We start from the raw sequence: 27928 nt of genomic DNA on the forward strand, positions 1-27928 counted from the left end.
ACATATTGAAAGATTCAACCTTGGCTAATTTTATGATTTAGCAGGGACAGTCAGGTTTTGATTTTTTCCATCGGTTGATGTTTGCAAGAATCCACAATGCTATCAATGTGCACTAGACATCCAGGATCTTCAGCAGAAAATTTGGCCAAAAACATAACAGATATATCTGTAGCAGTATATTTAATTTTACATATGCCATGGGGTACTTTAGTATCCATGTGTGCAGGAAACCCATTTAAGTTTTTCCTGCTAAAGTTTCATCTTATTTTTTTGTTTCATTCCTATTCTCTTCTCTTGACTGATAGGTTAGATTTTTGTAAAATTTTTCAAGAAAAGATCCAAACACGCAATGATGCAGATTTATTTTCAAAACCTTCCTTGATCATATTTACCTATGCAAACATTTGAGCACAAATGTAACAGACTTTGTGATTTTTAAGAAATGTTCTAATGTTTCACAAATCTGGCAACCCTGAAAAGTTTGGAACAGCAACCAAACTGCAGATTTTCATTTTGATTTCAAGCCATCAAATTGGGCATCACCTTAATTTGTGGTCAAATTTCTGGCAATTTGAATTTTTGGGACCATACTATAGAATTTTAAAAACAAATAAAAACACGGAAGTAAAAAATTGATCGAAATGTGAACAAATCTGATCAAAATAAGTAAAAAATACTAAATAAAGATCCAGTATTCGATTGAAAACCTTCCTGTTAAAAGATAGAACGAATCGTGGGATGGCATTTTCACATTGTGTGTGAAGTTTTGTTATAAGCAAAATTGCCACTCATTTTAACATGGTAACAAAATAAAAACTGCAACACAATCGGAGATGCTTCTTCCCCACAATATGAGCAATGCCAAGGTCATGCATGACTTTTGATTCCCACAGAACACATGTATTAATAAGATACGAATGCATCCATTCACCGATAAAATAATAACACCCCCTTTTCCCTCCCAGACCAGCATAAATGACACCTCTGTATTTTGTCATAAACTTGTACAATTTCAGTAAAGTTTTACTTGCTTGACCCTTTACATTAAAATCATCCATTATGAGAATGGTTTGAAATGCAGTGCACTTCTTCCTGTACAGCAGCCTAGAAGGTCTAATTCACTGTTAAGCTCGGTTTAATGGAGGTTGCTGGACTGAGTGAAAATAGATATTTAACATTTAATGGAACACATGGTGCTGCTGCAGGCATCACTGATGAAAAGAGCAATACTGGAAAACACATTACTGGGCTGAGGTCCACAAGAATCGTCAGCACACATTCTGTGCATCACACATTTATTCTCCTAATGCAATCGGTGCTTTTATTCCACTTGCCTTTGAAATTAGAAACGTAGTGAGCTAAAACCGACAAAAGCTGTAACAGGGCTGAATGATGCAAACATCAGGAGAATAGTGAAATTATCGTTTACTTGTTCGGAGCTGCGGTTGTTTATCTGACCCCTTTAAATATTTTTGGCAGTTTTATCCCCCAGACATGACAGCCACAATCTGTGTCTCCCGCCCCGGACAGATCAGTTCGCTTACGCTTGAACGCTTTACGATATCCTGGATTTTCAAAACGTTCTGCTTACGATATTTCAATCCGAGTGTCTAAATGAAACTAAATGGACTTTAATCAGTGACGCAAATGACCCTGACGTCAAATTTAGTTCTGCCGCTGTATTGCATTAGGCACTTTCCAAACGATTCCCCACGAGAGAACGGGTGTTTATTTGATGTCAAGTGCTTGAACTTGAAACTTTTCATTTTCAACATCACTGCGAGTTTTTGAAAGAGTAACCAATGCAGCCTCGTGGCATTTTTCATCTTATCTACAGATGTCCATTCCATTGAGATCCAGAACACAGCCCATGGGATAATGTCTGACCTTTAAAACTTGAGAGAGAGAGACAGGGAACCAAGATCATTATCGCCCTCAAAGACAGCTATTTTTTTTTCGTTGTTACCTGCAGTGAAGAACTGACCACAATTGCTTATGGGCCACCACCGGCGTCACCTTGCTTTGTCTTTGAGATGTGTGATTGCTATTATGTCCCCTTCTATGACCTTTCAAAAGCTGTAATCTTCAACAAACGTCCACCCAACACATCATTCTTCCTCGATTGCCAGGTGCAATTTCTTAACTGATGTTTCAATGTTAGCTGACACACTCATAATCTTGTTTTTTTATTTTGGAGGAGTTTAAAAAACAAGAGCTAGAAATAATTAAAGGTCCAGTGTATAAAATTTAGCGGGATCTAGTGGTGAGGTTTCAAATTGCACTCCACCTCTCCCTTTCGAAGCACTACGGTGGCTGACACAGAACTAAGATGTCGACACGTTTTCACTTCTTCTAAGGAGATCATGTATGTATGAAACGCACTCTGTGGAGCAGTTTGTCCGATTAGGGCTACCGTAGAAACAACATGGTGAATTCCATGTAAGGGGACCTGCTGTGTACTGTATATATAGAGAAATTCAAATTCTAATGTAATAAAAACATTCTTCATTATGCAAGGTCTTCTTTATACACCTCTGATGACATGGTTTTGTATATTAAATTGGATTTCTGTCAATAGATCCTCCTATAAATTACACACTGGTCTTTAAAGACGGCCAACCCATCTAACAAAGCCACCCATTTAAGTGTCAAGAGAATTTTAGACCTCTCTGAATGTAAAAAAGATTATACTGTATATATTTCCGATTGCTTCAGGTAGGAAACAGAAATGGTCTGACGGAATCCACGCATTATTCCTGGTTTATGTGTTTAGCTGTGTCATTAAAGTGAGGTGCAAAAAATCCTTGTTGACAGTGTTGGATCACACTTTTCATCCAATCTGACAGTAATCCGGTTGATATCCGAATCCGACACTAGTAGTTCATGTGCTCAGAATCCTTTGAGGCATGGGAATGATAAAGTGCATAACTTAACATTTTAAGAAATACAAAACATATCCCCTGGAAAAAAATTATGTTTTTTAAATTAATATATATAAAAAAAGAAAATGTCTCCTGAGACTACATTATGTATTTTGGGTATATTTACATATGGAGATGTTATAGCAGTCTTCTGAGGGACTTAACAAACCGTGGGAGATGGTCTACAGCGAGTGTTGATCCAGACAGTGTAGAACAGCTGTAGGGGAGTTCATCTGTCAAAGCAGAGATCAAAGGGGCTGGATTAACTGACTCCAGATCAGTGGGCAGAGCTGTATCGAAACTGGGAAAATGCTCTCATCCATTATGCATGCAGGTAGAACCAGCAGCCACGACTTGAGCCATAAAACCTGTAAGAAAACACCGGCCTTTAACATGTACAAAGAAGAGGAAGATATATATTAGCATTTTCATTCATTTCAATCGCAGCGACTCGAATTCAGCGCCGGAAATATCCCCTGCACAATCTGCGACTATACAAGAAACACAAAGCAAAACATGAGAGATTGAAAAGTCTGTGTGGGCTCACTCACGAAAGTCAGTCAACTGCATTTGTTACATAAATTTAAATTTTCCTTGTCACTGTTTATAACTTCAAAAATAAAATACGTTCAGCTATCAAACCATTGTAATTGCTTGTCATTTATTGTACTAAACCCACAGTTCAAAAATCCCATTCCCAAAACTACAAAACTCAAACACTTACCCTATGAGAGCATCTTTTACTACATTTCCCAACACTCATGCAGATCTGGCTATTTCACAGTGATCCAACAAACAGCAATGAAATAATTTACTCTTAATTTGTACGTCTATGTTTGTTGGCATTTGTTGGATCAGTGTGAATTACTTCCACAGTATATAATTGCAGCCAACACAAAGGATTGTTATCCAACAATTATCAACGGTTTTAGATGTCAATTCTACAGAAAAATCGCTCATTATAGTGTGCAATAAAACAAGCTATAAATTATGTCTTTATTTATTCAACAACAAAAGATGAAGGAAAGCTGAATTACTAAACATCATAAATATATATTCAAATGCGTTTAGGTACTGTTTCAGATTCAGGTTGTTCCTTTCAGTAGCTTGTCAGAACTTGTATGTTCTAGTGTTAAATGCTAAGTGTGAAATTATTTGCTCATTATGCTAAACATTACAAATCCATACACCAGTTTTTTTGAAGACTTGACTATTAACATTGTTTTGTTCAACTAGTCTTTAAGTGGAATTTTTTACCAATATTTGAGGCCTCAAAAGTCATTATGTGGAAATATCACTGTGAGACCGACCACGATGTAATATTTCTAATCTGCATGCTTTTCCCCCAAAGACCGTGTAATGCCTGTATTTCAAACCATTTTGCTGCAAATAATGCCAATGAATTATGAAAACAGATTCACTTTGACAACACTTAAAAATCTTGGAATTAAACCTTGGAAAGCATTTGTTGGCAGCAATGATTGATTTGGGTCTAAGAAGAGACCATCTTACATTTACATTTATTCATTTGGCAGATGCTTTTATACAAAGCGACTTACAAGTAGTTTTTTTACAGTGACACATTACTGCAGAGCAATCAGGGGTAAGGTGTCTTGCTCAAGGACACTTCAGTCATGACCTGCTGGCACTGAGATTCCAACCGGCAACCTTCTGATCACAAGCCCAACGCTCTAACCACTAGGCCTCAGCTGGCCCATCTTTAACATATGAACTTTATTGGGATCTGATCATAGATTAACTGCTAATTTATTGATGAGACAGCTCTTCAATTTTACTCTAATGGTTGTGTGAGACGGAATATAACATATATTTAATAAATAATAAAACATAGACCCACGTGGACTAAGGACTAGGACTAACTACACTTAAACAAGACACTAACTACACTTAAACAAGACAAAAATAAACTTTAAACATTAACTACAAAACTACACATGACTAAACTATCAAAACACATTGATTCACCACACAACCACAATGAACCAGCACAAGACAGAAGACACAAGGGCATTAAATAAGGGACCAAATCAAGAGGGGAACAGATGTAGGGCATTAATCAATAACGAGAGGATGGGAACAGAGACGAGACCGGAGAGAGTCTATGGAAGGCCATAACTGCCTCTCTCCACACAAAACATGAGACTCTGCCATGATCCTGCCACTAAACCAAACCAAAAATTAGTACAAAAAACACTAAAATAACAAAGTCCCAGGCCTGGTCCTCTCTGGTCATACACATCTGTCGCTCTTCCTTTTATGCTCCCGGAGCTCCTCCGTGAGAGATGCGAGACCTGTGCAATGAGCAGCTTACACCCTTCCCTCACAGCTCTCATCTCGCCTTGCTCACTACAGTAATATATATGTAGAGTATAATATACTGATAGTTTAGGAATCTGTGATAAACGGCATCAATACATTTCTTCTGTTATAGCACAAAAATGTACAATAACACGCTGCAGATATCAGGTGCAGTGAATGCATAGCGAAACCGTTTTTAAGTTTTGTACATAATGCAGATTCACAGCCATAAATGAATGGTGCAATATGGTACAGAAACACTCATCCATCACTCCTAAACTTTAAAGGACCATTGTCAAATTGTGAGGTTGCAAAATTGCAACAAAAATGAATTGTGAGCAACATCTCACTTCACCTCTCCATTTCGAAGCACTACGCAGGCTGAGAGAGGATTAAGATGTTGTCACGTTTTCGCTTCTTTACCGAGTGAGATAACATATTTACGAAGCGCATTCTGTAGAGCAGTTCATCTGTTTAGCACTTCCATGCAAGTAGACCCGTGGTGGATGTAGATAGAAACAGCACAGTAAAAGAAACATAAATCTTCATTATGTGAGGTCTTTATACACCTCTGAACACATTATTATATTGCATATCTGTCAATAGATCCTCCAAAAAATTACGCTCTGGTTCTTTAAACCATATAAAGTACTTGAAGGTTTGGTGACTGTTATCCTGTAGAAGCTTTTCTCATAACCACCTAATGAGAAGTCGCTCTAAATTTGCATTCGGTTTGAAGCTCATTGGTATACAGCTGATATTCCAAAAATGGGTAAAGCAGTTAAGAGGATGTGATATACTGTAATGCCATTTAGAGCAAGACATTTAAATGTTGGATATTATAGGGTTTAAGCGTTAACCCCTTGTTACCCGCTGTCTGCACCTGGGTCCTCTGTCCATGTCTCACCACCCGAGTTTATGACTGGTTGTCACGTTCGCCGGTTCCCGCCTCCTTCCTTCCTTTTATTGAACCTTGCTACAATTACATAATTTAATTGATATGTAATCTGGTGACTCCTTATATTTACTGAGCTTCACCAAACAGCTGTCATTCTACCACCTGCTTTGATTCAGGCCACATAAAACAGAATATGAAATCACTGGCGCTTTTCTTTCATTATTTGAACCCCGCTCATTCTATTATTGCGTCTGAAGTTCATAAACTATTAACGTTCAGTCCAATGAATAATGAATAGAACCCCCATCATAAGAACGGAGGGGCTTTATATTATAAGTTAAACAGACAGTACGTGTTTTCTGAGCCAACAAATACAGCAAAGATGTAATCTACTGTCAGACTTTAAAGAAGTTGTAGGTACATTATAGGTTAAAGTTATCTTAATAACAAGCTCTTAAAAGCAGCGTCAGGACTTAATCTCCTGCGGTGCCAGAATGGTGATGCACTGGGGACATATGACTTACTCAAACTTGGCTCAGGATTTTCTTGGTAACACATAAAAAATAAACCTGCATCTAAGCAAATGAGCTGAATAAACAGAGAAGGATACCGCTGAGCTTCCATTGATTTCTAAATTGGGAGCCATTGATTTCGTGTGCTTTCAACAAGAGACTGAGATCTGGAGACATGGCAAAAATGGGACAATAAATCCTGTTTCCTTAACTTAATCAAGTTAGTTTAGCATTACGTTCCCTTTATCAAATGGGGAAGGCATTTGAGTGATAGGGCTCTCAACATACGATACCCCGCAGGCGGCATGGCAATGATAGAATGTAATGCATCTCTTGAAAGCCACAGGCTCTCAAGCAGTTGCTCCAAACTCAAGCAACCATCAATGTACAGAGCACATTCACCTGAGAACCCCATATGTAAGCTCTTGCCGTTTAACCTTTCTTATGTTAGCAATAACCCATATGTTGAATGTATGGGCTCAAGTCACTGTTGAATCATATGTTGGCTTCTCTTGCTCAGCTCTAACCTTATATTACAATGTTTCATGCAAAGCTATTTGGCAAGATGACTGCATCCCCGCTGGATTTGCAGCCCCCTAGCAAACCAATTTCTTATGTTGGATCATTTGTAAGCTTGAATGGAATGTAAAGAGAAAGATGTGAAATAAAATGTGACCCTAGACCACAATACCAGTCTTGGGTAGCACACAATGTATTTTTGGCTGTTACTAAAAAAATTTCTATGGGTCAAAATGATTTTTCTTTTATGCCAAAAATCATTAGGATATTAAGTCAAGATGATGTTCCATGAAGATAATTTTGAAAATGTCCCAAATATTTGTGAGTAATATGCTATGCTAAGGCCTTTATTAAGACAACTTCACAGGCGATTTCTCAATATGTAGATTTTTTGGCACCTTCAGATTCCAGAAATTTTTAAATAGTTTTATCTCAGCCAAATATTGTCAAATCTTAACAAACCATACATCAATGGAAAGCTTTATTTATTAGCATTCAGATGATTTTAAAATCGTAATTTCTAAACATTAACCCTAAAGACTGGTTTTGTTGTCCAGGGTCACATATATATACAATACGAAAAGAAGATAATTTTCAGTTGCATAATTTCTTTCAGGATTTGAAGTGCAGTAAATGTTGGATAAGATTAGCCGAAAATCAACTCACTGGCTCATGTGGCAGGTCAATATTAATATATTGCTTCATCACTGTAGGTCGTCTATATCGGTGCCTGCGCCTGTAAAATAACATCAGGGAAAATTAGTTCATACTTCACTCGTAAATGAGTTATACATATATAAATATTGCCTCTTTGTGCAAATACTGCCCATATCTGGGCTAGATTAAACTGTCGGTTATTAAGCACCAAATGACCAAGAGAATGAAAGAGTATGAGAGGGGAAACGGCGCCTGATGTGTCTAATAAGATGGATTTTTATAAACCAAAGTAAATAAAGCAAGCAAATATGATGCATGAATGGTAGAGGCTTTTTATTTACATGCACCACTGTGGCACAAATAATACCTTGTTTTTTACACCATGTATTGTAAATTGTAAAATGTCATATTTTTTTCTTATTTTTCCCCAAATACCTCTACTGTATATGTATTTTAAAGGTATGCAAAATGTAAAAACATACTACAAAAAATTGGAAAAGACTTTTCTAATTGTTGAAACAAAACCTTGTATAAACTAAATGGTTTCAGACACACGCGCCTGGCCTGAAGTTAACTTCAGATCTGTGTTTGGTTATAATATAACAATTGATTCTATATTTTATTGTTATATTCAAATTTGACTGTATATAAATAGTTTTATATTAAACTAAAACTACTCAACAGTTATTGATTCTTTGTGGAGGTCTACCAGAAGTTAGTTGTTGCCGCTGAAACAGTCTATAATCTTGTTTTATATATGTATATGTAGCAAGGGTGTTGTGTGGTACAGTTCGGATTAACTGAAGGGGACGTTTGGAGGAGAATTTGTGTGCGTGCTGCAGAAAAAGTATGCTAGATCCTCAACCATCTGTTTCCTCTCCTTCGCTCCCAAAGGAGTGCGTGCGTGTTTTAATGAGTCATCCTTGCACAACATCCATACAGGTGAAAGAGGAGTGAGAATAGAACACAACCAATGACTCATGATTGAGAACAACTATTTGGTAAAGAAATATGCTGTCCAATAATCGTTGAAAGAACAATTAACAAGCTGTGCAGGAAGAATTTTTTTATGAAAAGACAGAAGCTAAAGAAACTTGACAATCTTCCCGAAGACACAAAACTGTTCCCTAACTGTGTAGTCTTTGTGTTGCGCTGCGGAGGCCATGATGTTAAAATACCCCTATTTTTAAACTAATAAAAATCTCCACTTTAACCTCAAAAACGTACCAGCTACTTTTTTACTCAAAAACGTAAAAGCCCTGTGTTTGAAAACTTAGTCTCTATGAAGAACAGCATGAAAGTGCAGGGAACGAGTAGGAAACAGAAGAGAGAACAAGGTATTATTTGTTGTTGTCTTGCTATGCCAATTCACCGAGCTCTAGACTGTCTAACACTCTTCTGTAAATCTAGAAGGTCAGGGACAGGTGACATTATGGGTTTTAGGGAGTTTCAACTGAACAAAAGTACCACCGTGGCTTCCGAGGTGGCTACTGCTTTCCATTGATATTATGTGCCAGTTCTACTGGGTGAGATTTTAACGACCTGTTTTTTTGCTTCTGTGCCTTTAACAACTCTCTTCACATGAGATTTAATAAGACACAAAGCAATCCGTGCTGGAATGCGCCATTCCATCTGTGAAGGTCAAATTGGAACGATCAAGGACTAGGCTGGGTAATAGGAAGTCAAAAGTATACAGAAAAAAATCAATTACCAGGCACATCTCAAGACTAATGAACACAAAGAAACTAATTGTTCACAAAGCTGTTTATTTTAGATCGCCAGCGTGCATTTAATGCCATTTGTGGCTTTTGAGTGCTTTGAGGTTGAGTGGCTTCAACCATCACCCAAATTGTAACTTTAATACCTGTATTTACAACACAGAGAAATATATTTGGAATAATGCTTGTTTAACATTTCTTGGCAACCATTGACTATAAAAGTTGGAAAATTGCTTTATACATTTCTTTGTTCTGTTGAACTGAAAAAATATATATAATTTGAATGATGTGGGAAGCAAACCGTTTTGGGGCTGTTTTGACTATCATTGTCATTTTTCCTATAGATATTTGGAAGAATGCTTATAACCAAACAGATCTGGCCCCCCATCGTATGGAAATTTTATTATAATTTTTTGTTCTGTTGAACACCAAAGACGACATTTTGAAGAATGTGTCAGATGGGGAAATGTAAAGTGGGTTGAGGGATAGTATGGCTCCTGGGTAACTTGGGGTGTTTAGTTTTGATTGCAGTGAATCTCGCGTGCAGTGTTGTGTGTGAAGATATTGAGCACGTGTGATGAGTGTTTATAATGGTCACGTGTGTTTATGGACATTGTATTGTCGGAAGCCTACTGTGGGTGTGGTATGTAATGGACTACTACAGGTGACCCCCATTGACTGAATAGCTGCCACGCCTCTGATTATCGTGATCATAGACTTATAGCTCTATAAAAGGTGACTGAAACTTACCATGGGTGCGCGGACCGGACCCTTATTCATCGCCCCGACGCGAGTGCTCATCGACTGGCGAACGGCACGACCGATTGAAGATTCGAGTGAAACCCCGCACGCAAGTATCCTTAGAAAGGGACGTTTTCTTATCCTCTCATTATCCATTGCTAATGGTCTAGCACTCGGCTGTAGCCTCTGCCTTTTGAGGACGTTTCGCTGGTTTTCTCTTTATCTAGAGGACGGAAAGCCGCCAAGCCACGCCGGAGTCCGGTCGCCTGCCAGACGGCGAGAGAGATCGTTGGAGGTGAAGACGTTACTTCCGGGAACCCCGTTCTGACACGCCTGCATTCGGCCACGCCCTCCGGGAAATCCCTGTGCCTCGTGAACGCCACGCCCCCGGCCTGAATAGACTCAAACGGCCAACTTCAAGGACACTTCAGATAGCTGTGTTTTATCGTTTGAGAAGATATTTATTACATTGTAAAATTTGTTGTATTTATGCATGGTGGGAAAACTTGTTCTAGCTTTTATTGAGAGAATTACTAAATTAATAAATTGTTTTTAGCTTTTCTAAACTTGTCTGTTTGGCTCCTGTTCCTGGGATTCCATTAAATTATAGAGGGGTGCTTCTGACAAATGTATGACAGCAAACAGTTCTGGGGCACTTTTGACTACCATTGTATTTTTTCCTACTATGGTAGTACATTCATGCCGATGATGAAATTCAGTGGAGAATATTCATGGGGATACATTCTCTACATTCAGAGAGACACGTTACCGCTGTTATCATCATACAACAGGCATCTTACAACCCATCTGTGTTGTCTGCTCATAAAGCAAAACACTGTTATGTGACAGCGAGGATCAGCGCAAACACATATTTACAAGGAATTGTCATATGCTTTTTGCAGATAAATCTGCTGTAGAAGCAAATTGAAGATGGCACTTTTCAAACATGAAAGCTAAGCTCTTTGCAGAAGTATTCCATGAATCAAGTGGAGGTGCAAAATTTAATCCACTTCAAGACATAAACAGATAAACGCATAGGAATAAATCCATTAATCCATTAAATAAACACAAACAGGAAAGTGTTTGGTTGCGGACTTAACTTACAGATCAAGTGCACAAGCACAGAAACACAAAAATACACATATTTAGTGTGAAAGAGTGGCCTTGAAAGTTATTAAAGCTGTTGTTGTTTAAGTTATTTGGCAAATTGCTCTACAGACTATCGATTCGGACAAGAATTAGATTACTTCATGATCCGGGTGTTTGGTAAACATATAAAATGAAAATTTGCTCTTGATGGGAAGGAAGAAAAACACTGACAGATTTGACCTCATGTTTACTTTTAAATAAATACTTCTGAAATGGCTTTTGATATAAAACAAGGCTTATATCCATAATGTCTTCAAAGTTATCTCCAAGGGGCCCCCTCCCAAAATGTTTCCGTTCTTTGCATTAGCTGCACATTCAGTTATAGCAAATGAAAGTTAAGATGATAATAAATATTAAATCCGTTCTCGCTCTGTGTCAAATGATACAAATAATCTGTACATGGTTGATAGATGTCTAATATTAGCAACACAGGGAAAAATAGTTAATTAAAGACGTGTGTTTCATACGCCTTAATTTGGTCTGTTAAATATATGCATATTTAATGCATCACATATATAAAAATGATTCCTCTCCATAAAATGCCCTAGTGACATGTCTGTAAACAACCAATCATCAAGCGAAAGATGTGCTGTAAATTAATGTAATAAGGTAAAGATAACATATTTTGCCATGATATGTTGATCATTTCATTTTATTTCCAGGTTTTCCACAGAGGCCTTGTATAGGCTATTGGTCCCATATATTAAACATAGATAATTTGTTTTCATTGTTGTTGGGTTTCCTGTACCCAACTGGATGGCCAGACCTTGAAGCCCAGGGTCCCCCTAGGGCTCATGGTAGTCAAGGGCCCATGGGCACTGGCCCAATCAGCAATCGATCCCTGCTTAAATCTATCACTGCAGTATCATTTAGTATGATTTCTAATGATACGGTATATACTGTGACCCATATTTAGGGTCTCACTTTTCAATTAAATTGCATGAAGGAGAACCATCAACCGGTCACTGAAAAAGGAGCTTCTTGTCTCCTCTCACAGCCTACAGTAATAAGGGAGCACAACTCAGAATAGATTAGGTTAACTGAATAATAATAGATATCAACTCTTGAGAGTCAGTTTGCCCTCTGGCCTTCCTCTCGATCCGCTCTCCTCTGTCTAACCTCCTCAAGCTCTAAAATCTACCCATGTGCTGCATGGCTTGTCATTAAGCTCCAGAGAGCAGATATACGCAGAGGAGAAGTAAAGGACAAACGCATGTATATGAACATTCAGGCCAGCGTTATCACAACCCACACTTTGCTCATAATCCACTACATTTATGATTCACAAATTGCTAATGTGGTGCCAGAACCCATTAGATTCAGAGATCTCAAGGGAAATGTGCTACTGTAAATGCATGACCTGTAAGAGGTGATCTGTAGTCTATAGTAAAGTGGAAACTTTAGGAGATCAATTATACTTACATAATATAAGAGTTAAAAAGCTCTAAAAATGTAAAAGTATTGGTTGATGATATAAGTAGCTACACTACGCATTCAAAAGTTCAATTTCAAACTCTACATTTAAAATCTATTTTTAACCTAATAGTGTTTTTAGTGTCCTACTTACCATGATATTATACTCTAGATGTTCTGTAAGAAATTAAAAAATATATATTAAACTATGAGCTCATTTTCTTATAGTATTTTATAATAATTCTGGCCTTTAAATAGCTTATTTATACACCATATACACAGTTTTATTTTGTTTTTCTATATAAATAATATAGCAGAAACCAATTAAAGTAATGGTTCACCTCCCAAAAGATCTGTCATAATTTACTCTCTTTTTTTGTCTTTTGAAACCTGTCTGACTTTCTTTCTTTTTCGTCTGCAGAACACAAAAAGAAGATATTTAGAATAATGTTTTTTAACAGAAAATTGACAGAACCCCACTTACTTGCATTGGTTTTGTGTCAGTACAATAGTCCGTGCCGTCGCTGTTCGTTCAACAACATTGTTCTGCAGATGAAAGAAAGGTTTGATATGACAAAAATGAGTGGGAGTAAATTATGCCAAAGTTTCATTTTTGGGTGAACTATCGCTTTAAGTTCACTAGAATAAAGTATATATCTGTGAAAGTATGATGAATAAAGCTAAAACTATTTATCATTCTCATCTTGTATACATTCAGTGAATCTGTACAAATGTTCATCCAGCCGCACGTTGTGAAACAATGTTCGGCAAGCACCCTCAATTTATCCATTAATACTAATAAGCTACTTTGCTTAAATATAGAGTGGGTCAGTTGATACTTTACACGCTTTGTTCTGCCAGGATTTGCTCAGAAAGGCCGATAAAACAATGAAATCTGTTACAGAATGTTTAAGTGTCCGACTGTCGGGTCTTTGTAGACATGCAGTTTGGAAGGAGGAATGGAAGGGCTGAATCCCCCCATATGATACAGATGTTGTGAAGAGGGGATAGTCTGCGGAAACACACTGAACTGGAAATGTCAATAAGAATCACATCAGTGGATTTGGGGATAGATTTTAGCACTTGTATAACAGCGTCTGCCAGCCTGTGTTTGGATTAGGCCGAATTGACAGTATAGTGTATTTTTGAATGCTCTGTAAATTCCAGGATTATCTATATGGATTTATATATTTGAGAAGGGATTCTCACAAATGTCAAATATAAAAGCCAGTAACACTTTATAACAGCTTTCATTAGTATTCTATAATTCCTAACTGATATATTAAAACAACGTATAGTCAATTAAATTCAAAAGTCCTGGGAGAATATTTTATGTGTGGGATCTAGGATATTGCAGACTTCAGTATCATAGGGCCTGGGATGCCCTCATTTTTCGCAAGAGTTAATATTTGCATTCAGGCATTTAGGAGATGCTTGCATCTAAAGCTACTTTTAATCAAAGTTATGTTGACGCATTACCATTAAGTCTTTTGCTTTTGTGATTTAATTCAAGGTTCATTTGAATAGAGCTTCCTTAAAGGTCAATTGTATGTTTTTTATAGCTGAAAATAGAAATAACTCATTCTAAGGTAAGAAAAACACACCTTCATTATGTAAGGTCCTTATACACCTCTGAAGACATAGTTATGTACTGTATATTATATTGCAATTCTGTCAACAGATCCTCCAAAAAAAAATCACACAGCACCTTTAATTCATCCTTGTAATGTTTCATTACAAACTCAAACTGTCCAGAAACAAGAATTTGGTCTTTTGTTGCAAAACGGCCCTGGTCTTGTCAGAGATTTTATTGAAGAGAGAAAAATCTAACAATCTGCAGCCATCGGTAGGACGCTCGACCATCACGCACAAATGCACAATACATCTGGGATATGAAAACGCAGTATGTCCGAGATACTGGTCCTGAGTCCAACCGACCCTGTTGGATGGCACAGCCAGCCGACTCGCCAGCATCTCTTTCTTTAGTAACTAATGAGACACGTTGTTTGAGGATCACGACCCAATATGGCAGTGTGCATGTGTGCCTGCTTTGTATCATTGTGTCCACACTGGCTGAGGAAAAGAGAGTCGGGGGACTCCAAGCACCAAAGGAGCCCAGGGCAGGAGTTCTGAAAAAACATCTCTCAAACTCCTAACACACTTTAAAGGTTCATAAACATTTAATGTACCAGGGGCAGGACTGAGGCTAGTAAAATCACAAGGCTTGTGTTGACTCAATTACGAAGAACTGAGAGTGAGCCTGGCTTTCAGCTTGTCAAACACAAACAGATCCACTGGTGCATGGACCCGTGCAACAAAATCAAATACGCCATCAAAATTACAGTACTTCTGTAAAATCTCAAAATATGATGAACGTGCACATCATTTCACCATATCTGATTAAAGATCTTTGTCTTATTTCTTTCATCCTGATCTCTGTGGTGTTCGACTTTGTCAATGTTATAACCTTCAGCCGTCAAAAGCAACACTGCTCTTCTAAAGCCGCATTCTTTGTCATACGGGTGCGTTTTAGTGCCATGAGTTACTGAGCATGGCAGAGTGCCTTTACTGCATCTCCCAAATCTAGTTTAAACCATAAAATCCTTTCTGAATATTTTCGAAATGAGGTTTATTTAGAGACTGACTGCTACGGGGCAGTCGGTTTGCATTTTAAAATGACTCTTCTCTAAAACCACTTGCGTAGCTTTGCACTGTAGAACATTTTTGAAAAAGAAACAATGCAATACCATGCACTGATATTTGAGTTTACTCCATAATTGTATCTTAAATCTCCACTTGTCTAGATGTGTGTATGCTTTTCATTTTAAATATGTAACTATTTCATATACTGGCTACAAATAAACAACACTGAGAACAGTGAGATGTTCTACGATGGCCGGACACATGCTTCTTATGCAAGTGTATATTGCTTCAACAACTTAAACTATGCAAAAGTAAAACTTTCATGGCCTATTAGAGTATCGCAGAGATTTTTAAGCAAACCATGGAAGCAAGTAAGCATTTTAGCACTTCCGGTTCCATTGCCCTAAAGTCTATGGGATTTTTGAATGGATTCTTTCGTAAATTGCATGGAAGATCACAGATCTTCATAAAACCTCTAAATATTTTCACGTTTAATCTATGACATAAAACACGCCAGTTATAACCCGCTTGTAAAACCTGCTTGCAAAAAGGTTAGACGGGAATTAGACGTCATCCCCCACATAAAACTCACAAGTAATGTAAAATGGACCCAATCCCTACAAACGTGGAAGGGGAGTACTGACTTTCCAGACAACACGCTTTAAAGAAGTTTTCATTTTGATGGTGACGTTGATATTGAGCGACCGTAGTGTAGTCTGTTTATAGTCTCATGTTAGCATTTAACTTCTGCCGAAATAAATGGTTACATTCCGGGTCGAGCACGGCTCGAAGAAGTCCTCCGCATACTTACAGAGACATGCCGTGCTGGCAGAGCTGCACTAACTGGTTCTCTGGAGAGATTAAGTTGTCCAGGTCCGAATAGGGGTCAGTGAAGGGTACTAGGATGGTGATGAATATGGTGTAGCCATCACGTTGTTTACGTCTGGTCTTCTTCATCAGTTTCAGATATAATAGACGATGCCACTGGTGTACTGGTGAAAGGTTTCATAATCCAAAAGGTGAACTCAGGAACAAAAAAGTGAAAACCAGTACAAACATCCACGGGAACAACATACAATAAAACAACATGTAATAAACTAGACCAGACCGTAAACACTGGGTAAAGGGAGAACATATAGTGTCCGGTTGATGAGGTGCAGGTCATTAGCATTCGAGGGAGCGGGAACAATCAATATGGCAGGTGCAAGGCATTATGGGGGATGTAGTTTGTGAGTTGTTACAACTACATTGTGATGTAACACTGTTTACGCCAAACGTGTGTACAGATCAGCGTTAATCAACTACAGGAGTTGTGACAACCAAATTTATCCCCGCTGTGTCTCCAGCGTATGTCTGCAGCACTATTTGTTTATGTGGCCTTTAAAGAACGGATATTTAAAGTCCTGTCTGCAAAAGGTCACTATCGACAAAGTTTTTTAAACAGATTGCGAAAGTCAACAATGCCTCGCAAGTTATGGAATAACAGAGAGTTTACTTTTTCGAATAGAAAAAAACTTGCAATGCCACATCATAGTGCAAGAGAAACAGCAGGTGTGGAAAAACACAGACTTCTTACGTATGCGTGTATAGCGTAATGCTTTATAGGTTTGTTCGTTAGACAAACCAAACAAAACCACCCTGCAAACAAAGAGTTTAATTCACTGCGGTGAAATTGCAGGCACATCTGCTACAGTATTGTGTTATTGTGAAATATTCATACCAGGAGATAATGAACACAAACTGTCGAGTGTGACGCATAGACAACAGACCAAAACACATTCTGCAAAAACAAAAAATCAGTTAACAAAAATTAATTCTTTGTAGGCCGGTAGACTCATCTCTGCTATTTGTGCCGTACGTTCGGATTCCTAGAACACAAAATTGGATACAAATGGTCTAAATGTATCTAAGTGAATCTTAACTAATCCTTAGCTTGACAACCCCTGGTGACCATGATGTATCACTGTATGAAAACATTTTAAACATTTCTACATCTGCATGACACAGAAAAAAATATACCCTATGAGAAAATGCAGCAATACCAAAAATATAATTTTAATAAAAATGAATAAATATGTGGTATGATAGTTACTGTCGAGACACTTAATACTGTGTCAACACTAGTGATAAATGGCGGTACAGTAAAGATTTTGCCATCATTTAGAGCATGTGCAGCAGATGAGTACATTCTCCCTCTGTACTACAACATCCCTCAAAGCAGCAGAAATAAATGTGTGTGAGAGAGAGAGAGAGAGAGAGAGAGAGAGGGTGAAACACTCAGTCTGTGTATTGAAAGTCGTGCTGAGTGACACGAACAAAGTGGAAATGTGTGTCCATAAACACGAATGATTAGATTTAACATTTCGTACCTGTGCCACAAACTGCCTTGAGACCGGGTAGGTTGAAGATCAAGTTATGTTAAACTAATATAAGCAAGACTGCTTTTATGTTTGGGGTTTAAGTTTGAGTCAAGGGACTCCGTTGTCACTTGTGACTTTATCTTTATCTGCAGCACAATAACATGCACTTAACCAGACTTTTTATGAAAATCTAACTTACTGTGACTCGGTCAAGGTGAAGAGTGTAATAATGGAAGCTGAAATGTTTATTATGCTGAGAGTAATCGTGGCATTTGTCTGCCTGGACCCCGAGTGACACCCCTACATTGGTATGCTCGCATGGTGTAATTGGATTAATTAGAAAGGTATAATTCTCTTGACTGTGCTGGTGTTAAACAGCCTGTAATGCTTATCCTTCAACAGGCACACAATGTTTTCTATGTGCACAAATTACACGTTTATCATAAACACCTCCTGACATTATATAGCACCTGCTTGTGTGGGCTTGAACACACCAGTGTAGATTGGTTCAAGCGTACTACAAGCGGTAACAAAATGTAAAACAGAGATATTAAGCAAGGTGTTTATGTAAGGTGTCTTAAAATAGCACATTCACTAAGATGCTCTTAAGATTACCTTAAGAAGTACTAAAGAATAATATTTACTATATTAAAGGAGCAATGTGGAGATTTAAGCAGCATCGTGAAGTTGCAAATTGTAACAAACGGGTCAATCCACACCTCCCTTTGCAAACACTCTGGCAGGTCTCACAGAACATGTCATCAAGTTTTCGCTTCTTGCCGAAAAGAGGATAACATATTTACGAAACACGCTCTGTAAAGCAGTTTGTCCGTTTAGGGCTACTGTATATATATATATATATATATATATATATATATATAAAGAACATGCAGAGGACCTGCGGTGCATGTAGATAGAAATAAATAACAAAATATACATAACTTAAGCAAGTTATGAATATTAATATTCTGTCAATAGACCCCCCAAAATATTACACACAGCAACTTGAAGTACAAAATGTGTTTGTGAAAACAGAGCATTATCATGCATTATGGAAGTGTACATTTTAAACATAGGTATTTGTACATTATTTAATTATACACCAGTCTTGACAACAGTCTAAACGATGCAAGCCAAGGCTATTTCTTTAAATTTGTATTTGAATGGACATTTAAAAGTCTTCTACTCTCTTCACACCAAAAGTTTTAATACTTTTTGTTATTGCACTGAAAATACTGTTGATTAAAACTAGTTCCACTTCGGTGATGAAAACGAAAATACACTTTTACACTGTCAACAACATCCTATATGAACTCTCCAAACACTTAATATTAGTCGCTGCGATGCAAAACCACTTTTCCATTTTGCGATCACCAGGGAATCTATGAAAATGTTTCTTTAACTGAAGCTCATATTGAGAAAATTACCAAAGTGATGCTGAATAATACGCCAGACATTACTAGTCCATTTTCTAGGACTCCCCAATGTTTGCACGGCTCGAGCTCAACGGGAGGTGTGCCTGTGAAAAAAACATGAGCACATATTAATTGTCACCACACAGCTATGAATAAATGAGCCGCACTTTCCTGCAATCAAGCCTTAAAAATGAGAATCACTGAAGAGAGAAAACAGCACCTACGGCCAGATTATACGGAAGTCACATGTAGCTGTCTACAAACAATGCAGGAGATATTGTTCACGCCCTGTTACCTTCGGCAGGCACCTTACAAAGTTTCATCTCTGTTCGATTCTCATGCAAAACCTGAATCCCCTTCAAAACTCTAGAGAGACAGAGTCTGCAAAACAAAACTGCAGGATTTTATGCTCTCATGGTCTGTCACCCTCCATCAAATCTATACATGGTGTGCTCCTACTGGCAGACAAAAGCACGTTGGGTAATGCAAGTCAACACTGAACCTCTTTTTATTTTTAAGGCAAGAGCAATTGAAACCCCATCGAAACCGCATGTGACGTCACCTCATAAACATCACTATTTTGGATTACATGAACAGTTAATGTGAAAGATTTTTTGTTTTTATTTTTCCGAGTACATGAAATTTTCACATTTGATAGATGACTGCTATTTTGATGTCCTCACACGTGTAAGTGACTGTATATAATTACATCACACAAATCCACTGAGTTTCTTTCGTCTACAGAGAAAGAGCATACAGTAGAAGCAAGAATGAATAATTCATTGGCAATGTGTTATTTGAACAACAACAAACAATGCTTCTTGAGCCCGCATAGTCCTAAAGCTGGCAAAATAAGAATAATCATTAGAAACTCTCAGGGTTTAGAGAAGCGGACGGGATAAGCACTGGAATTATGCATGAACTGTTTGTCTGAAGAATTTGACCTAATAAAAAATCAAGTAATGCTTGAATTCGAGTATTGTGTGAATTTCTTACATGTGGTGCATGCGCAGGGGTGTTTTGCTATTTCAGGGGCATGCAACATTGGTGGCCTTTTTACTTTATATTTTTGCGTTTCATATTATGGACGTGCTAACCAGAGGTAAACTTTCGGTCTGTGTTTGGTTATAATACATCAACTTATTAAAAATGTCATTTATATTCACGTATTATATATTTTAATGTATTATATATTAATTGTATGTGTTTGTTTATGTTGCGGCTGCTGAAACCATGTATGTAGAGAACTCCAATTTTTAACCATTTCACGCACTAGATAAATAAGGTGGTCTGCTATGAAAACCCATACAGGGGACGTGAGCGTATGCATTCGACTCATTATGTATTTAAAATATATGTTTAGAATAAGAGCAATATAAAGAATCCTGACTGAAGCTGTCATAATTCATTCATGAAAGGGTTAATAGAAAGCTTATTGTAAATGTTTGTGCATGAGAAGTCCATACAAAACAGAAATATCTTCAAAGCCTTGACTTCTACAAGTCAAACATCTGTAAAATGGCGCTTCATTAGACTCTCTGTTTAATCAAAACAGCAACAACAACAACAACAGTAACAAGAGAAGAAAAAAGGGAATAAACTAAGAAAAGGAATGGAAAATAAGCAGGACCAGAGCACCAGTTCCTCACGGAGAAGAATCTGCGCTTGGCTTTGTCATATTTGCATTGATGTGCTGACAGATCCACTACACTGCTCGTACGGAAGAGCCGACGTGAGGAAGGATATTTGGGTTGTTAGGCGGTTCTCAAACATCTACTTTTTCCTCCAAAAAGTTCCAAACATACAGACAACGGATCAGCAACAGAGAAAATGCAAGCGTGCAGTAATTATGGATTTTCTCTTATTTTCAACCTCTTCCTGCTCAAGACCTTTTTAAAATGACAATGCGGCAGGTCTAGCTGAATGTCAGTGGAAACTGAGTCGATCTGAAATGTCAGAGCAGGATGAGACTCATCGTGGAAAATACAGGAGAAGAACAGACATTAAAGGGACAGCTGAAGCACAGATCCCAGTACTGGCACAACATTTGGAGGTCGGTAATGCGCAGCTCTTGAATGTTTTCCTGTTCTTCCTGGAACATACTGAAAGGAGTGTTCTCTTTACCATGTTAAGTGAACATATCTGCTAAAGGTTACTTTTGTCTACTTTAAATCGTAAAGAGATAAACAGAGATAAATTAAAAGTCAATGTTAAACATTCACTCCTGACATACATTAGATAACCTTCCACAAGTCCTTGGCATTCAAATACAGCATCTCACTTGTCCCCATGTCTAGAACATCTACGACAGATAGCAGCTCTGGATCTCAGACCATAAAGTAAATTGATGAGCTCCGTCTTTGCCCATACAAGGCCTTTAACCGGCATGTGATAAGGAGCATGTGCAGATAAAGTTTTTTTTAGGCAGTCACTGTTCAGTGATCTCCAGGAAGATATCACTTCAGACTTCAATTAAAGCTTAATTAGATTTCGTTCAACCTTTAAAGTGTCTGGAAGGTCTTGAGTGCCCGTCTGCTTCAGAGACCACTAACTTTATTTCAATGACTCATTACGTATTTACAGCTGCATCTCCATTACATGTTACACTTCACTGGCGAATCCTCCCAGTAAATGAAACTTCCAGCTCTAATCATATTACCCAAAATAACGCAGAGATCAAGCGGGTTAACTGTGTCTTTAATTTCTCACAGAAACGAACGACTCGAGAGCACCTTTCATTTAAATTGTGCTACTGGCAAAACAGAACTACTGAAGCTCACTTTCATATACCCGGTGCTGTGTATGTATTTCATTTTGTGTTTAGTAGCAGATGTTGACTGTAAATGCTATTATGGCGGCTAAGGTGAGATGTTTTAAAAACACGGGATTAAACACGAACGAGGCAGCTTGGTTTCGCCTTTCAATGTGTTGTTTTTTCGCTTCTGGTGTTTCTAACTTCTAAGCATACAGGGAAAACAGAACTTTAACAAAGATAAGAAATGATCAACTAAAATATTCATATTCAGCTAGCGTGCACACATTATTCAAGCGCATAAATTTACAAAAACACATCTGTTATAAAGCTATTTATCTAAGTTTAACCAAAAGAGAAAACAACACAAAGCTCTCTTATGAGTCGACCGAAAACAAAGAACCTTTATTTGATAATAACAGTGCACTATGAAGCGAATATGTTTTAACAAAACAATGACTAATTATAATAGTAATTAATTGCTTTGCGATGCATTTAATTAGATTTTATTACAAATGTGTGATACGCCTTTTCGTTGTTCTCCTGAAATAAATAGTTCACAAACTTTAAGATGAGGCAATAAATCCTCATTAAAGACAAATTAGAAGCCCTGAAGAATTAATGACACACCTAAAGTGCTGCGAGTCTCACGTTTAACCTGCGATGAAAAGTCCAATTCCCACAAAATACGGATATTCTGCTCTGTTCAAGCAAAACAGCCCAAACTAATTGTGAGGCTTTGCCTTTCCTCCATACATCAATCAATATCCTAAGAGGAGCTGGTCTGTAGGCTTAATCCCTAAAAATCATAAATTAAAAGCCCTACTGAGATGGAATACCAATCCACTTTAATTGCTTCACCAAACCAACGGCTATTCCCTTGTGCTCGCTCATCTCTTGGCCCGTAGTAGCTTCACATCTAAAGGCCTCGCTTCTCTATTTAGAACAGGTTTGAAATGACCCGTCTGCAGTCTTCATTATATATTATGTCTCTTTAACGCTTTATAAATCTGTATGCTAATGAATCTATTCCATTTTATAAAAAATACAACAACTTTTCCTAAGGATTCAGAGAATATGCAAAAGGATGAAAACAGAAGAAATTTAGTATTTAGGGCTGAAGGACATATTTAATATTCCTATTCATGATAAATGTAGTTCTCATTTTCAGAAATCGTTTCATGTCAATGACACAATAGAAAATTATTGCATGTTAGATTATAACTCCATATTCACAGTCTTAAAGGTGCTGTGTGTCATTTTTTGGAGGATCTGTTAACAGATGCACTATAATATACAGTACATAATAATGTCTTTAGAGGTGCTTACATAATGGAGCGTAATGTTTTTATTGCCTTAGAATGAGCCATTTCTATCTGTATACCCACCAGGACCACTTGAATGGGATTTTTTAAATTGAAGCATGATAAAATAAGTAAATATACAAACTGTCCTCGCGGTTTCTTGTGAAAAACGGTGTCAACTAGCTACTGTATATTTTATGTTATGTTTTATTGCCTACAATGACTGGACAAAATAATATCTGCCTTTTTAAATCGAGGTACTGCACTAAATATTGCTGAAGGCTGACAAATATTATATATATATATATAAATATATTTTTAGCTATGTAACCCAGCTCTACTTAGCTCTTTATGGATGTTATGGAAAGGAAAATGGTAGACCCACATTGTTAGATAACAGGGAAAGTGGGGAGAAACCGGAAATTAGGATCTGGTGAGTTATCCTTCTTGCATCTGGGAAAAACATGAACACCCACTAGCAAAAAAGAGAGAGGAACTTCCAAATCAGCATTAAAAGAGCAAATGGCAAAAAAAAATACTACGTTCGTGCACTTATTCATTCTAATATTTTGTGTGCTGGAAGCTGTCAAAATGTGAAGAATTGAGTAGCTCAAATAAGAAGGATGACAACAGCCTTTAGTCATACTAGAAGTATGTACTCCTAAAGAACAAAAATGTTCACACCGTCGTCAACACTCCTCGCACGCCACGGAGACGTGATTCGCCGAGCACTTTTCTCAACAGGCGTCTTTTCACTAACATGAACAGTGAGATGAATCACAATGCATATCACAGAGTGACAAAAACACACATCAGAGTCAATGCAGTGAAGCTGTTGAGCAAAAGCATTGCACAGCGTCACAGAAACGGAAGGATTATTCGAGTAATCATGCCAGACGGAACACATGAAGGGTGCTAAGCACTCGAAACAATCCTTACGGCTGCCAAAAATAACTATCTGAAAAACTTGTCAAGCCTACTTCAAAAGCAATGATTTTGTCAGCTGGGGTTGTGCATTTTCTTGCAGAACATACTGGCTTATGTCATTTCTGAAACGTTTTATAGTCCCCGCCATGTCTATATGTCACAAATAAGAGAAGAGTAGGGATTGAAAAGTAGCAGCTGGTTTTTACCATTTCAGTGACAGAAATCACATCTCTTATAGCGCGTATCCACACAACTGCATCGCTCGTTCCAGACCGTGCATTTACTGTATATGCATGCAAATACAAATTATATCTGTTGCAAAACCCTCGAGCTGAAGTCACATTTAAGGCACGTTTCTTAATTGTACTTAATTTAAACTACTGCAGGTCTGAAGTGGAGCTGCGGTAATGAACACGTGAAGAAAGTTTATATGCGTTTATCAACGGAGTTCCACACATCACATAATGGCCTCTACTTTGACAAGCCACAGTGGCAGAAAAGCTGCCATCTTCAGAAATGGCAAGATGAATAAAAGATAAATGTCTGTCTACATTGCCCAGGGGAGATGAAGGTCACTGTTATCAAAATTGTGTGTGCGTGTGAGACAGAGAAAGAGTGGAAGTGTTTTTCTTGCCTATACTGCTAAAGGGACCATTCGTAATGCCACACAACAAGTCGTGACAAAACATGTCTGTTGCAAAGCGTAAGACATTTTACTTTTTCAATTTTAAGTGACAGCAGGACTGCTTTGGCCCTGTGGCATTACACCTACAAGTAAGTTATTTAATAATATTAATATCTCATGTTAATTCAAATGGATTATGCACTTAAATCTTAACACTAATGCTAAGAAGTCACAAAAATGTACGGTTTTAATAAAAAATTAGCTTGTTTGACCAGGTGCTGTTATGAACATAATTGATAAAATTGGACAGCAAATATAAATAATGCAGTTTATATTCTATTTGTCTATAGAAATAGCTCTTTTTAAATAATAAAAACAATGTTCATTATGTAAGGACTTTATATACCTCTGGAGACATAGTTTTCTATATTATATTGCATTTCTATCAATAAATCCTCCAAACAAATTACAGACACTGGGCCTTTAAGGAAAGCACACAGTCAGAAAGCAGATCTTGTTTCTTTGGTCTCTGTCTGTCTCTACATAATTATATTATTTGGACGTATTGGAATTTAAACGTTCCCCGTGGGACTATTTAAAATGTTGGCATTTGATGATCTAAGAGCTCACCCCGGGGTGTAAAAGACCAGACCATCAACACTATGTGCAAATGCTAAACCGCCAAGATCTTCAAAGGCAAATAAATGGACGTTTCTAAAAGACACTGTAGTTTTAGTTATGTGTGAGCTTTCAAACGAAGCCTTCTTTTCTAATCATGAAATGAAAATATAAAAAGGTGGTCTGGGAAAAGTATTTTATAGCCAGGGGCCTTTCTTGATGGAAATGTTAATGCAGTTAAGTATATAATCCATTTAAATTCACGATTCTTTGTTTTAACTTTCGCTCCATTAAAAATTTCTGAAGATTGAGTAAATGACGTCCAACCTATTCAGTTATGACATATTTTGACATTAGCCAGGCTATTTATAGCATTAATAAAATTCAGTACTGCAACATTGGCTGTGAACTAACAATGAATAGTACTTCTACATATTTTAATTGTGATGTTAAAAAAAACGTGCTTAAAACTGTGCGGATAAAAGTCAAGAATTGACCATAAATCCATGGGGAATTTAGTATTTTACTGAAGTTGTTTTTTAATTTCTCCTTGTAGCATGTAAAATAGGATGGAAAAAAGGGCTCTAAATTTGGCAGTCTTCAATCCCATCTATCAAGGGAAGTGTTTCTATCGACTCCTAAATACTAGAACTTGAGTGATGCTTGACCAGTCATTTTAGCTAAAAGCGTTTTCCATTGGAACATTTACATGAATTACAGCTGATATTAAATGCAATTGAAGCACTTCCTCTCCTCATTTTCATCTCCATAAGCATGCAGGAGATGAGCCAGCCTCGATGATCAGGCCACTCGGATCACATTCAACCCTCGCCCTGGGGTCTGTACCTGCAAAAGAATGTCACTCAGATACGACACATGTGCTTGTCTTCTATTGACCCACGCTCTAGGTTAGCTGTCCTCGTGCAATTTCTGTCGTCTTGTTTGGAAAGGATGTAAAGGTGTGATGTACATCTTTGCAGGACTGATTTGACTTCTGCAGTCACAAATAGAGGGTCGGAATAGGATTAAAAAACAATCACAATACACTTATACAATATAAGTGCATAATGTAATAGTGCATAATATGAACCAACTAAATGAAACATCTGCTAAGACTTTATGATGAGATTAAATGTGTTAGCATTACTTAATGTGCTGGATCATAAAAATATTTATTTATTATTGTTCATTACTAATTCATGTCATGAAGCGGCTTGTGTGCCTCTGCATTGCCATTTCAGCTTGAAACCTACATTTGCAAGTTACTTTACAATGGGTTATCAAATGAACTCAAACATTTCTTGCAAAATAGTACCCAAAAGCTCAGATGACAAATTACATAGGCTATTTATCAAGCTTACAAGCTTTCTTTACCTAAAAAACGTATTTTCGATTTTTTTACGAGAACGTTACAGACAGCAACATAAATAAAACATGAAATGTGAAATATGTGCAATCATGTTTAGAAATGTACATCGTTTTTCAACTATGCTAATACTAATGGCCAACAGGTATGCATCTCTCAATGATTTAAACCCTGGGTGATTTTCCAAGAAAAGTAGTGCATTTCACTTCATTTATTATTTATTTTACTGACGCACTGATTAACCTGACCTTTACTGCATGATACTAATAATATAACATCAATTTAACGTGTGTTTAACATCTAGCAGGTGTGAGGATGGTCTGCAAAGTGACAGCAGCAAAAGTGGGAAATGTAGTACAGGAAGACGACTAGAATTCATTTGCAATGAACAGTGCAAAACTTCATCTCAAAACTGCCACGGATGAGCGACGCAACGCACCCCATTCTACCTAGAAAACTGTGGCCTCAATGACCACCATCATGGTTGACGGTCTCTGATAACCCCGTTCCAAAACATCACCTAAAAACAAAATGAACTAGTCATTATTAAAAAGAAAAGAAAGAACGACGAAGAACTATTTACTCTGATTCATAGGAAGATTGTCACATGCATTTGTTGCATAAAAGCATAACAACAGTCTTTGAGAGATACAGGGAGTATATACAGAATAAATCCCAAATAAAGCCTAAAACATACAGTTGGCCCGAAAGAATGAGAAGAACAGAAGCTTGATCTTTTTCTGCTTGGATGATATCTCTCACTTTGTAATTAGCGTAATAAACAGGAGGGATGCCAGTAGTGTCCCCTGATATCAAATATCTTTCCCATCTGGATCTCCACATGTTAGCTCTACAGCTTTCTTTTCATATATGTCCATGTGGACCAACACTGTTGTTTTTTAAAATACATTTTATACTTAAGTGTTTATTTGGAGTTGTGTCAGTAATGGGTGGAGATGGGGCGGGCTTTGTTTCTTGCTTTTTCTAATAATTATACGTCTTTGAGATCTTGCCAGGTTTCCTTGCTTGTTTTATAATATACAACAAAAAGGTTAATTGACCTTATACAGT

General features: G+C 37.4%; 1 long non-coding RNA gene across 1 annotated transcript in view; it reads right to left on the reverse strand.

Moving 5' to 3' along the window:
- The window catches only part of LOC306907441, a 46241-nt gene extending 35665 nt beyond the window's left edge, over positions 1 to 10576 (reverse strand). The window contains exons 1-2 of the long non-coding RNA XR_013787902.1: positions 10295 to 10576; positions 7836 to 7905 (exon numbers count right to left, since the gene is read on the reverse strand). This is a non-coding gene — a long non-coding RNA (uncharacterized lncRNA). The remainder of the gene's footprint in view (positions 1 to 7835; positions 7906 to 10294) is intronic.
- Positions 10577 to 27928: the final 17352 nt, after the last annotated feature.

Source organism: Barbatula barbatula (genome assembly GCF_947034865.1).
Source record: "Barbatula barbatula genome assembly, chromosome: 18".
In the NCBI taxonomy this organism is placed as follows: Eukaryota; Metazoa; Chordata; class Actinopteri; order Cypriniformes; family Nemacheilidae; genus Barbatula; species Barbatula barbatula.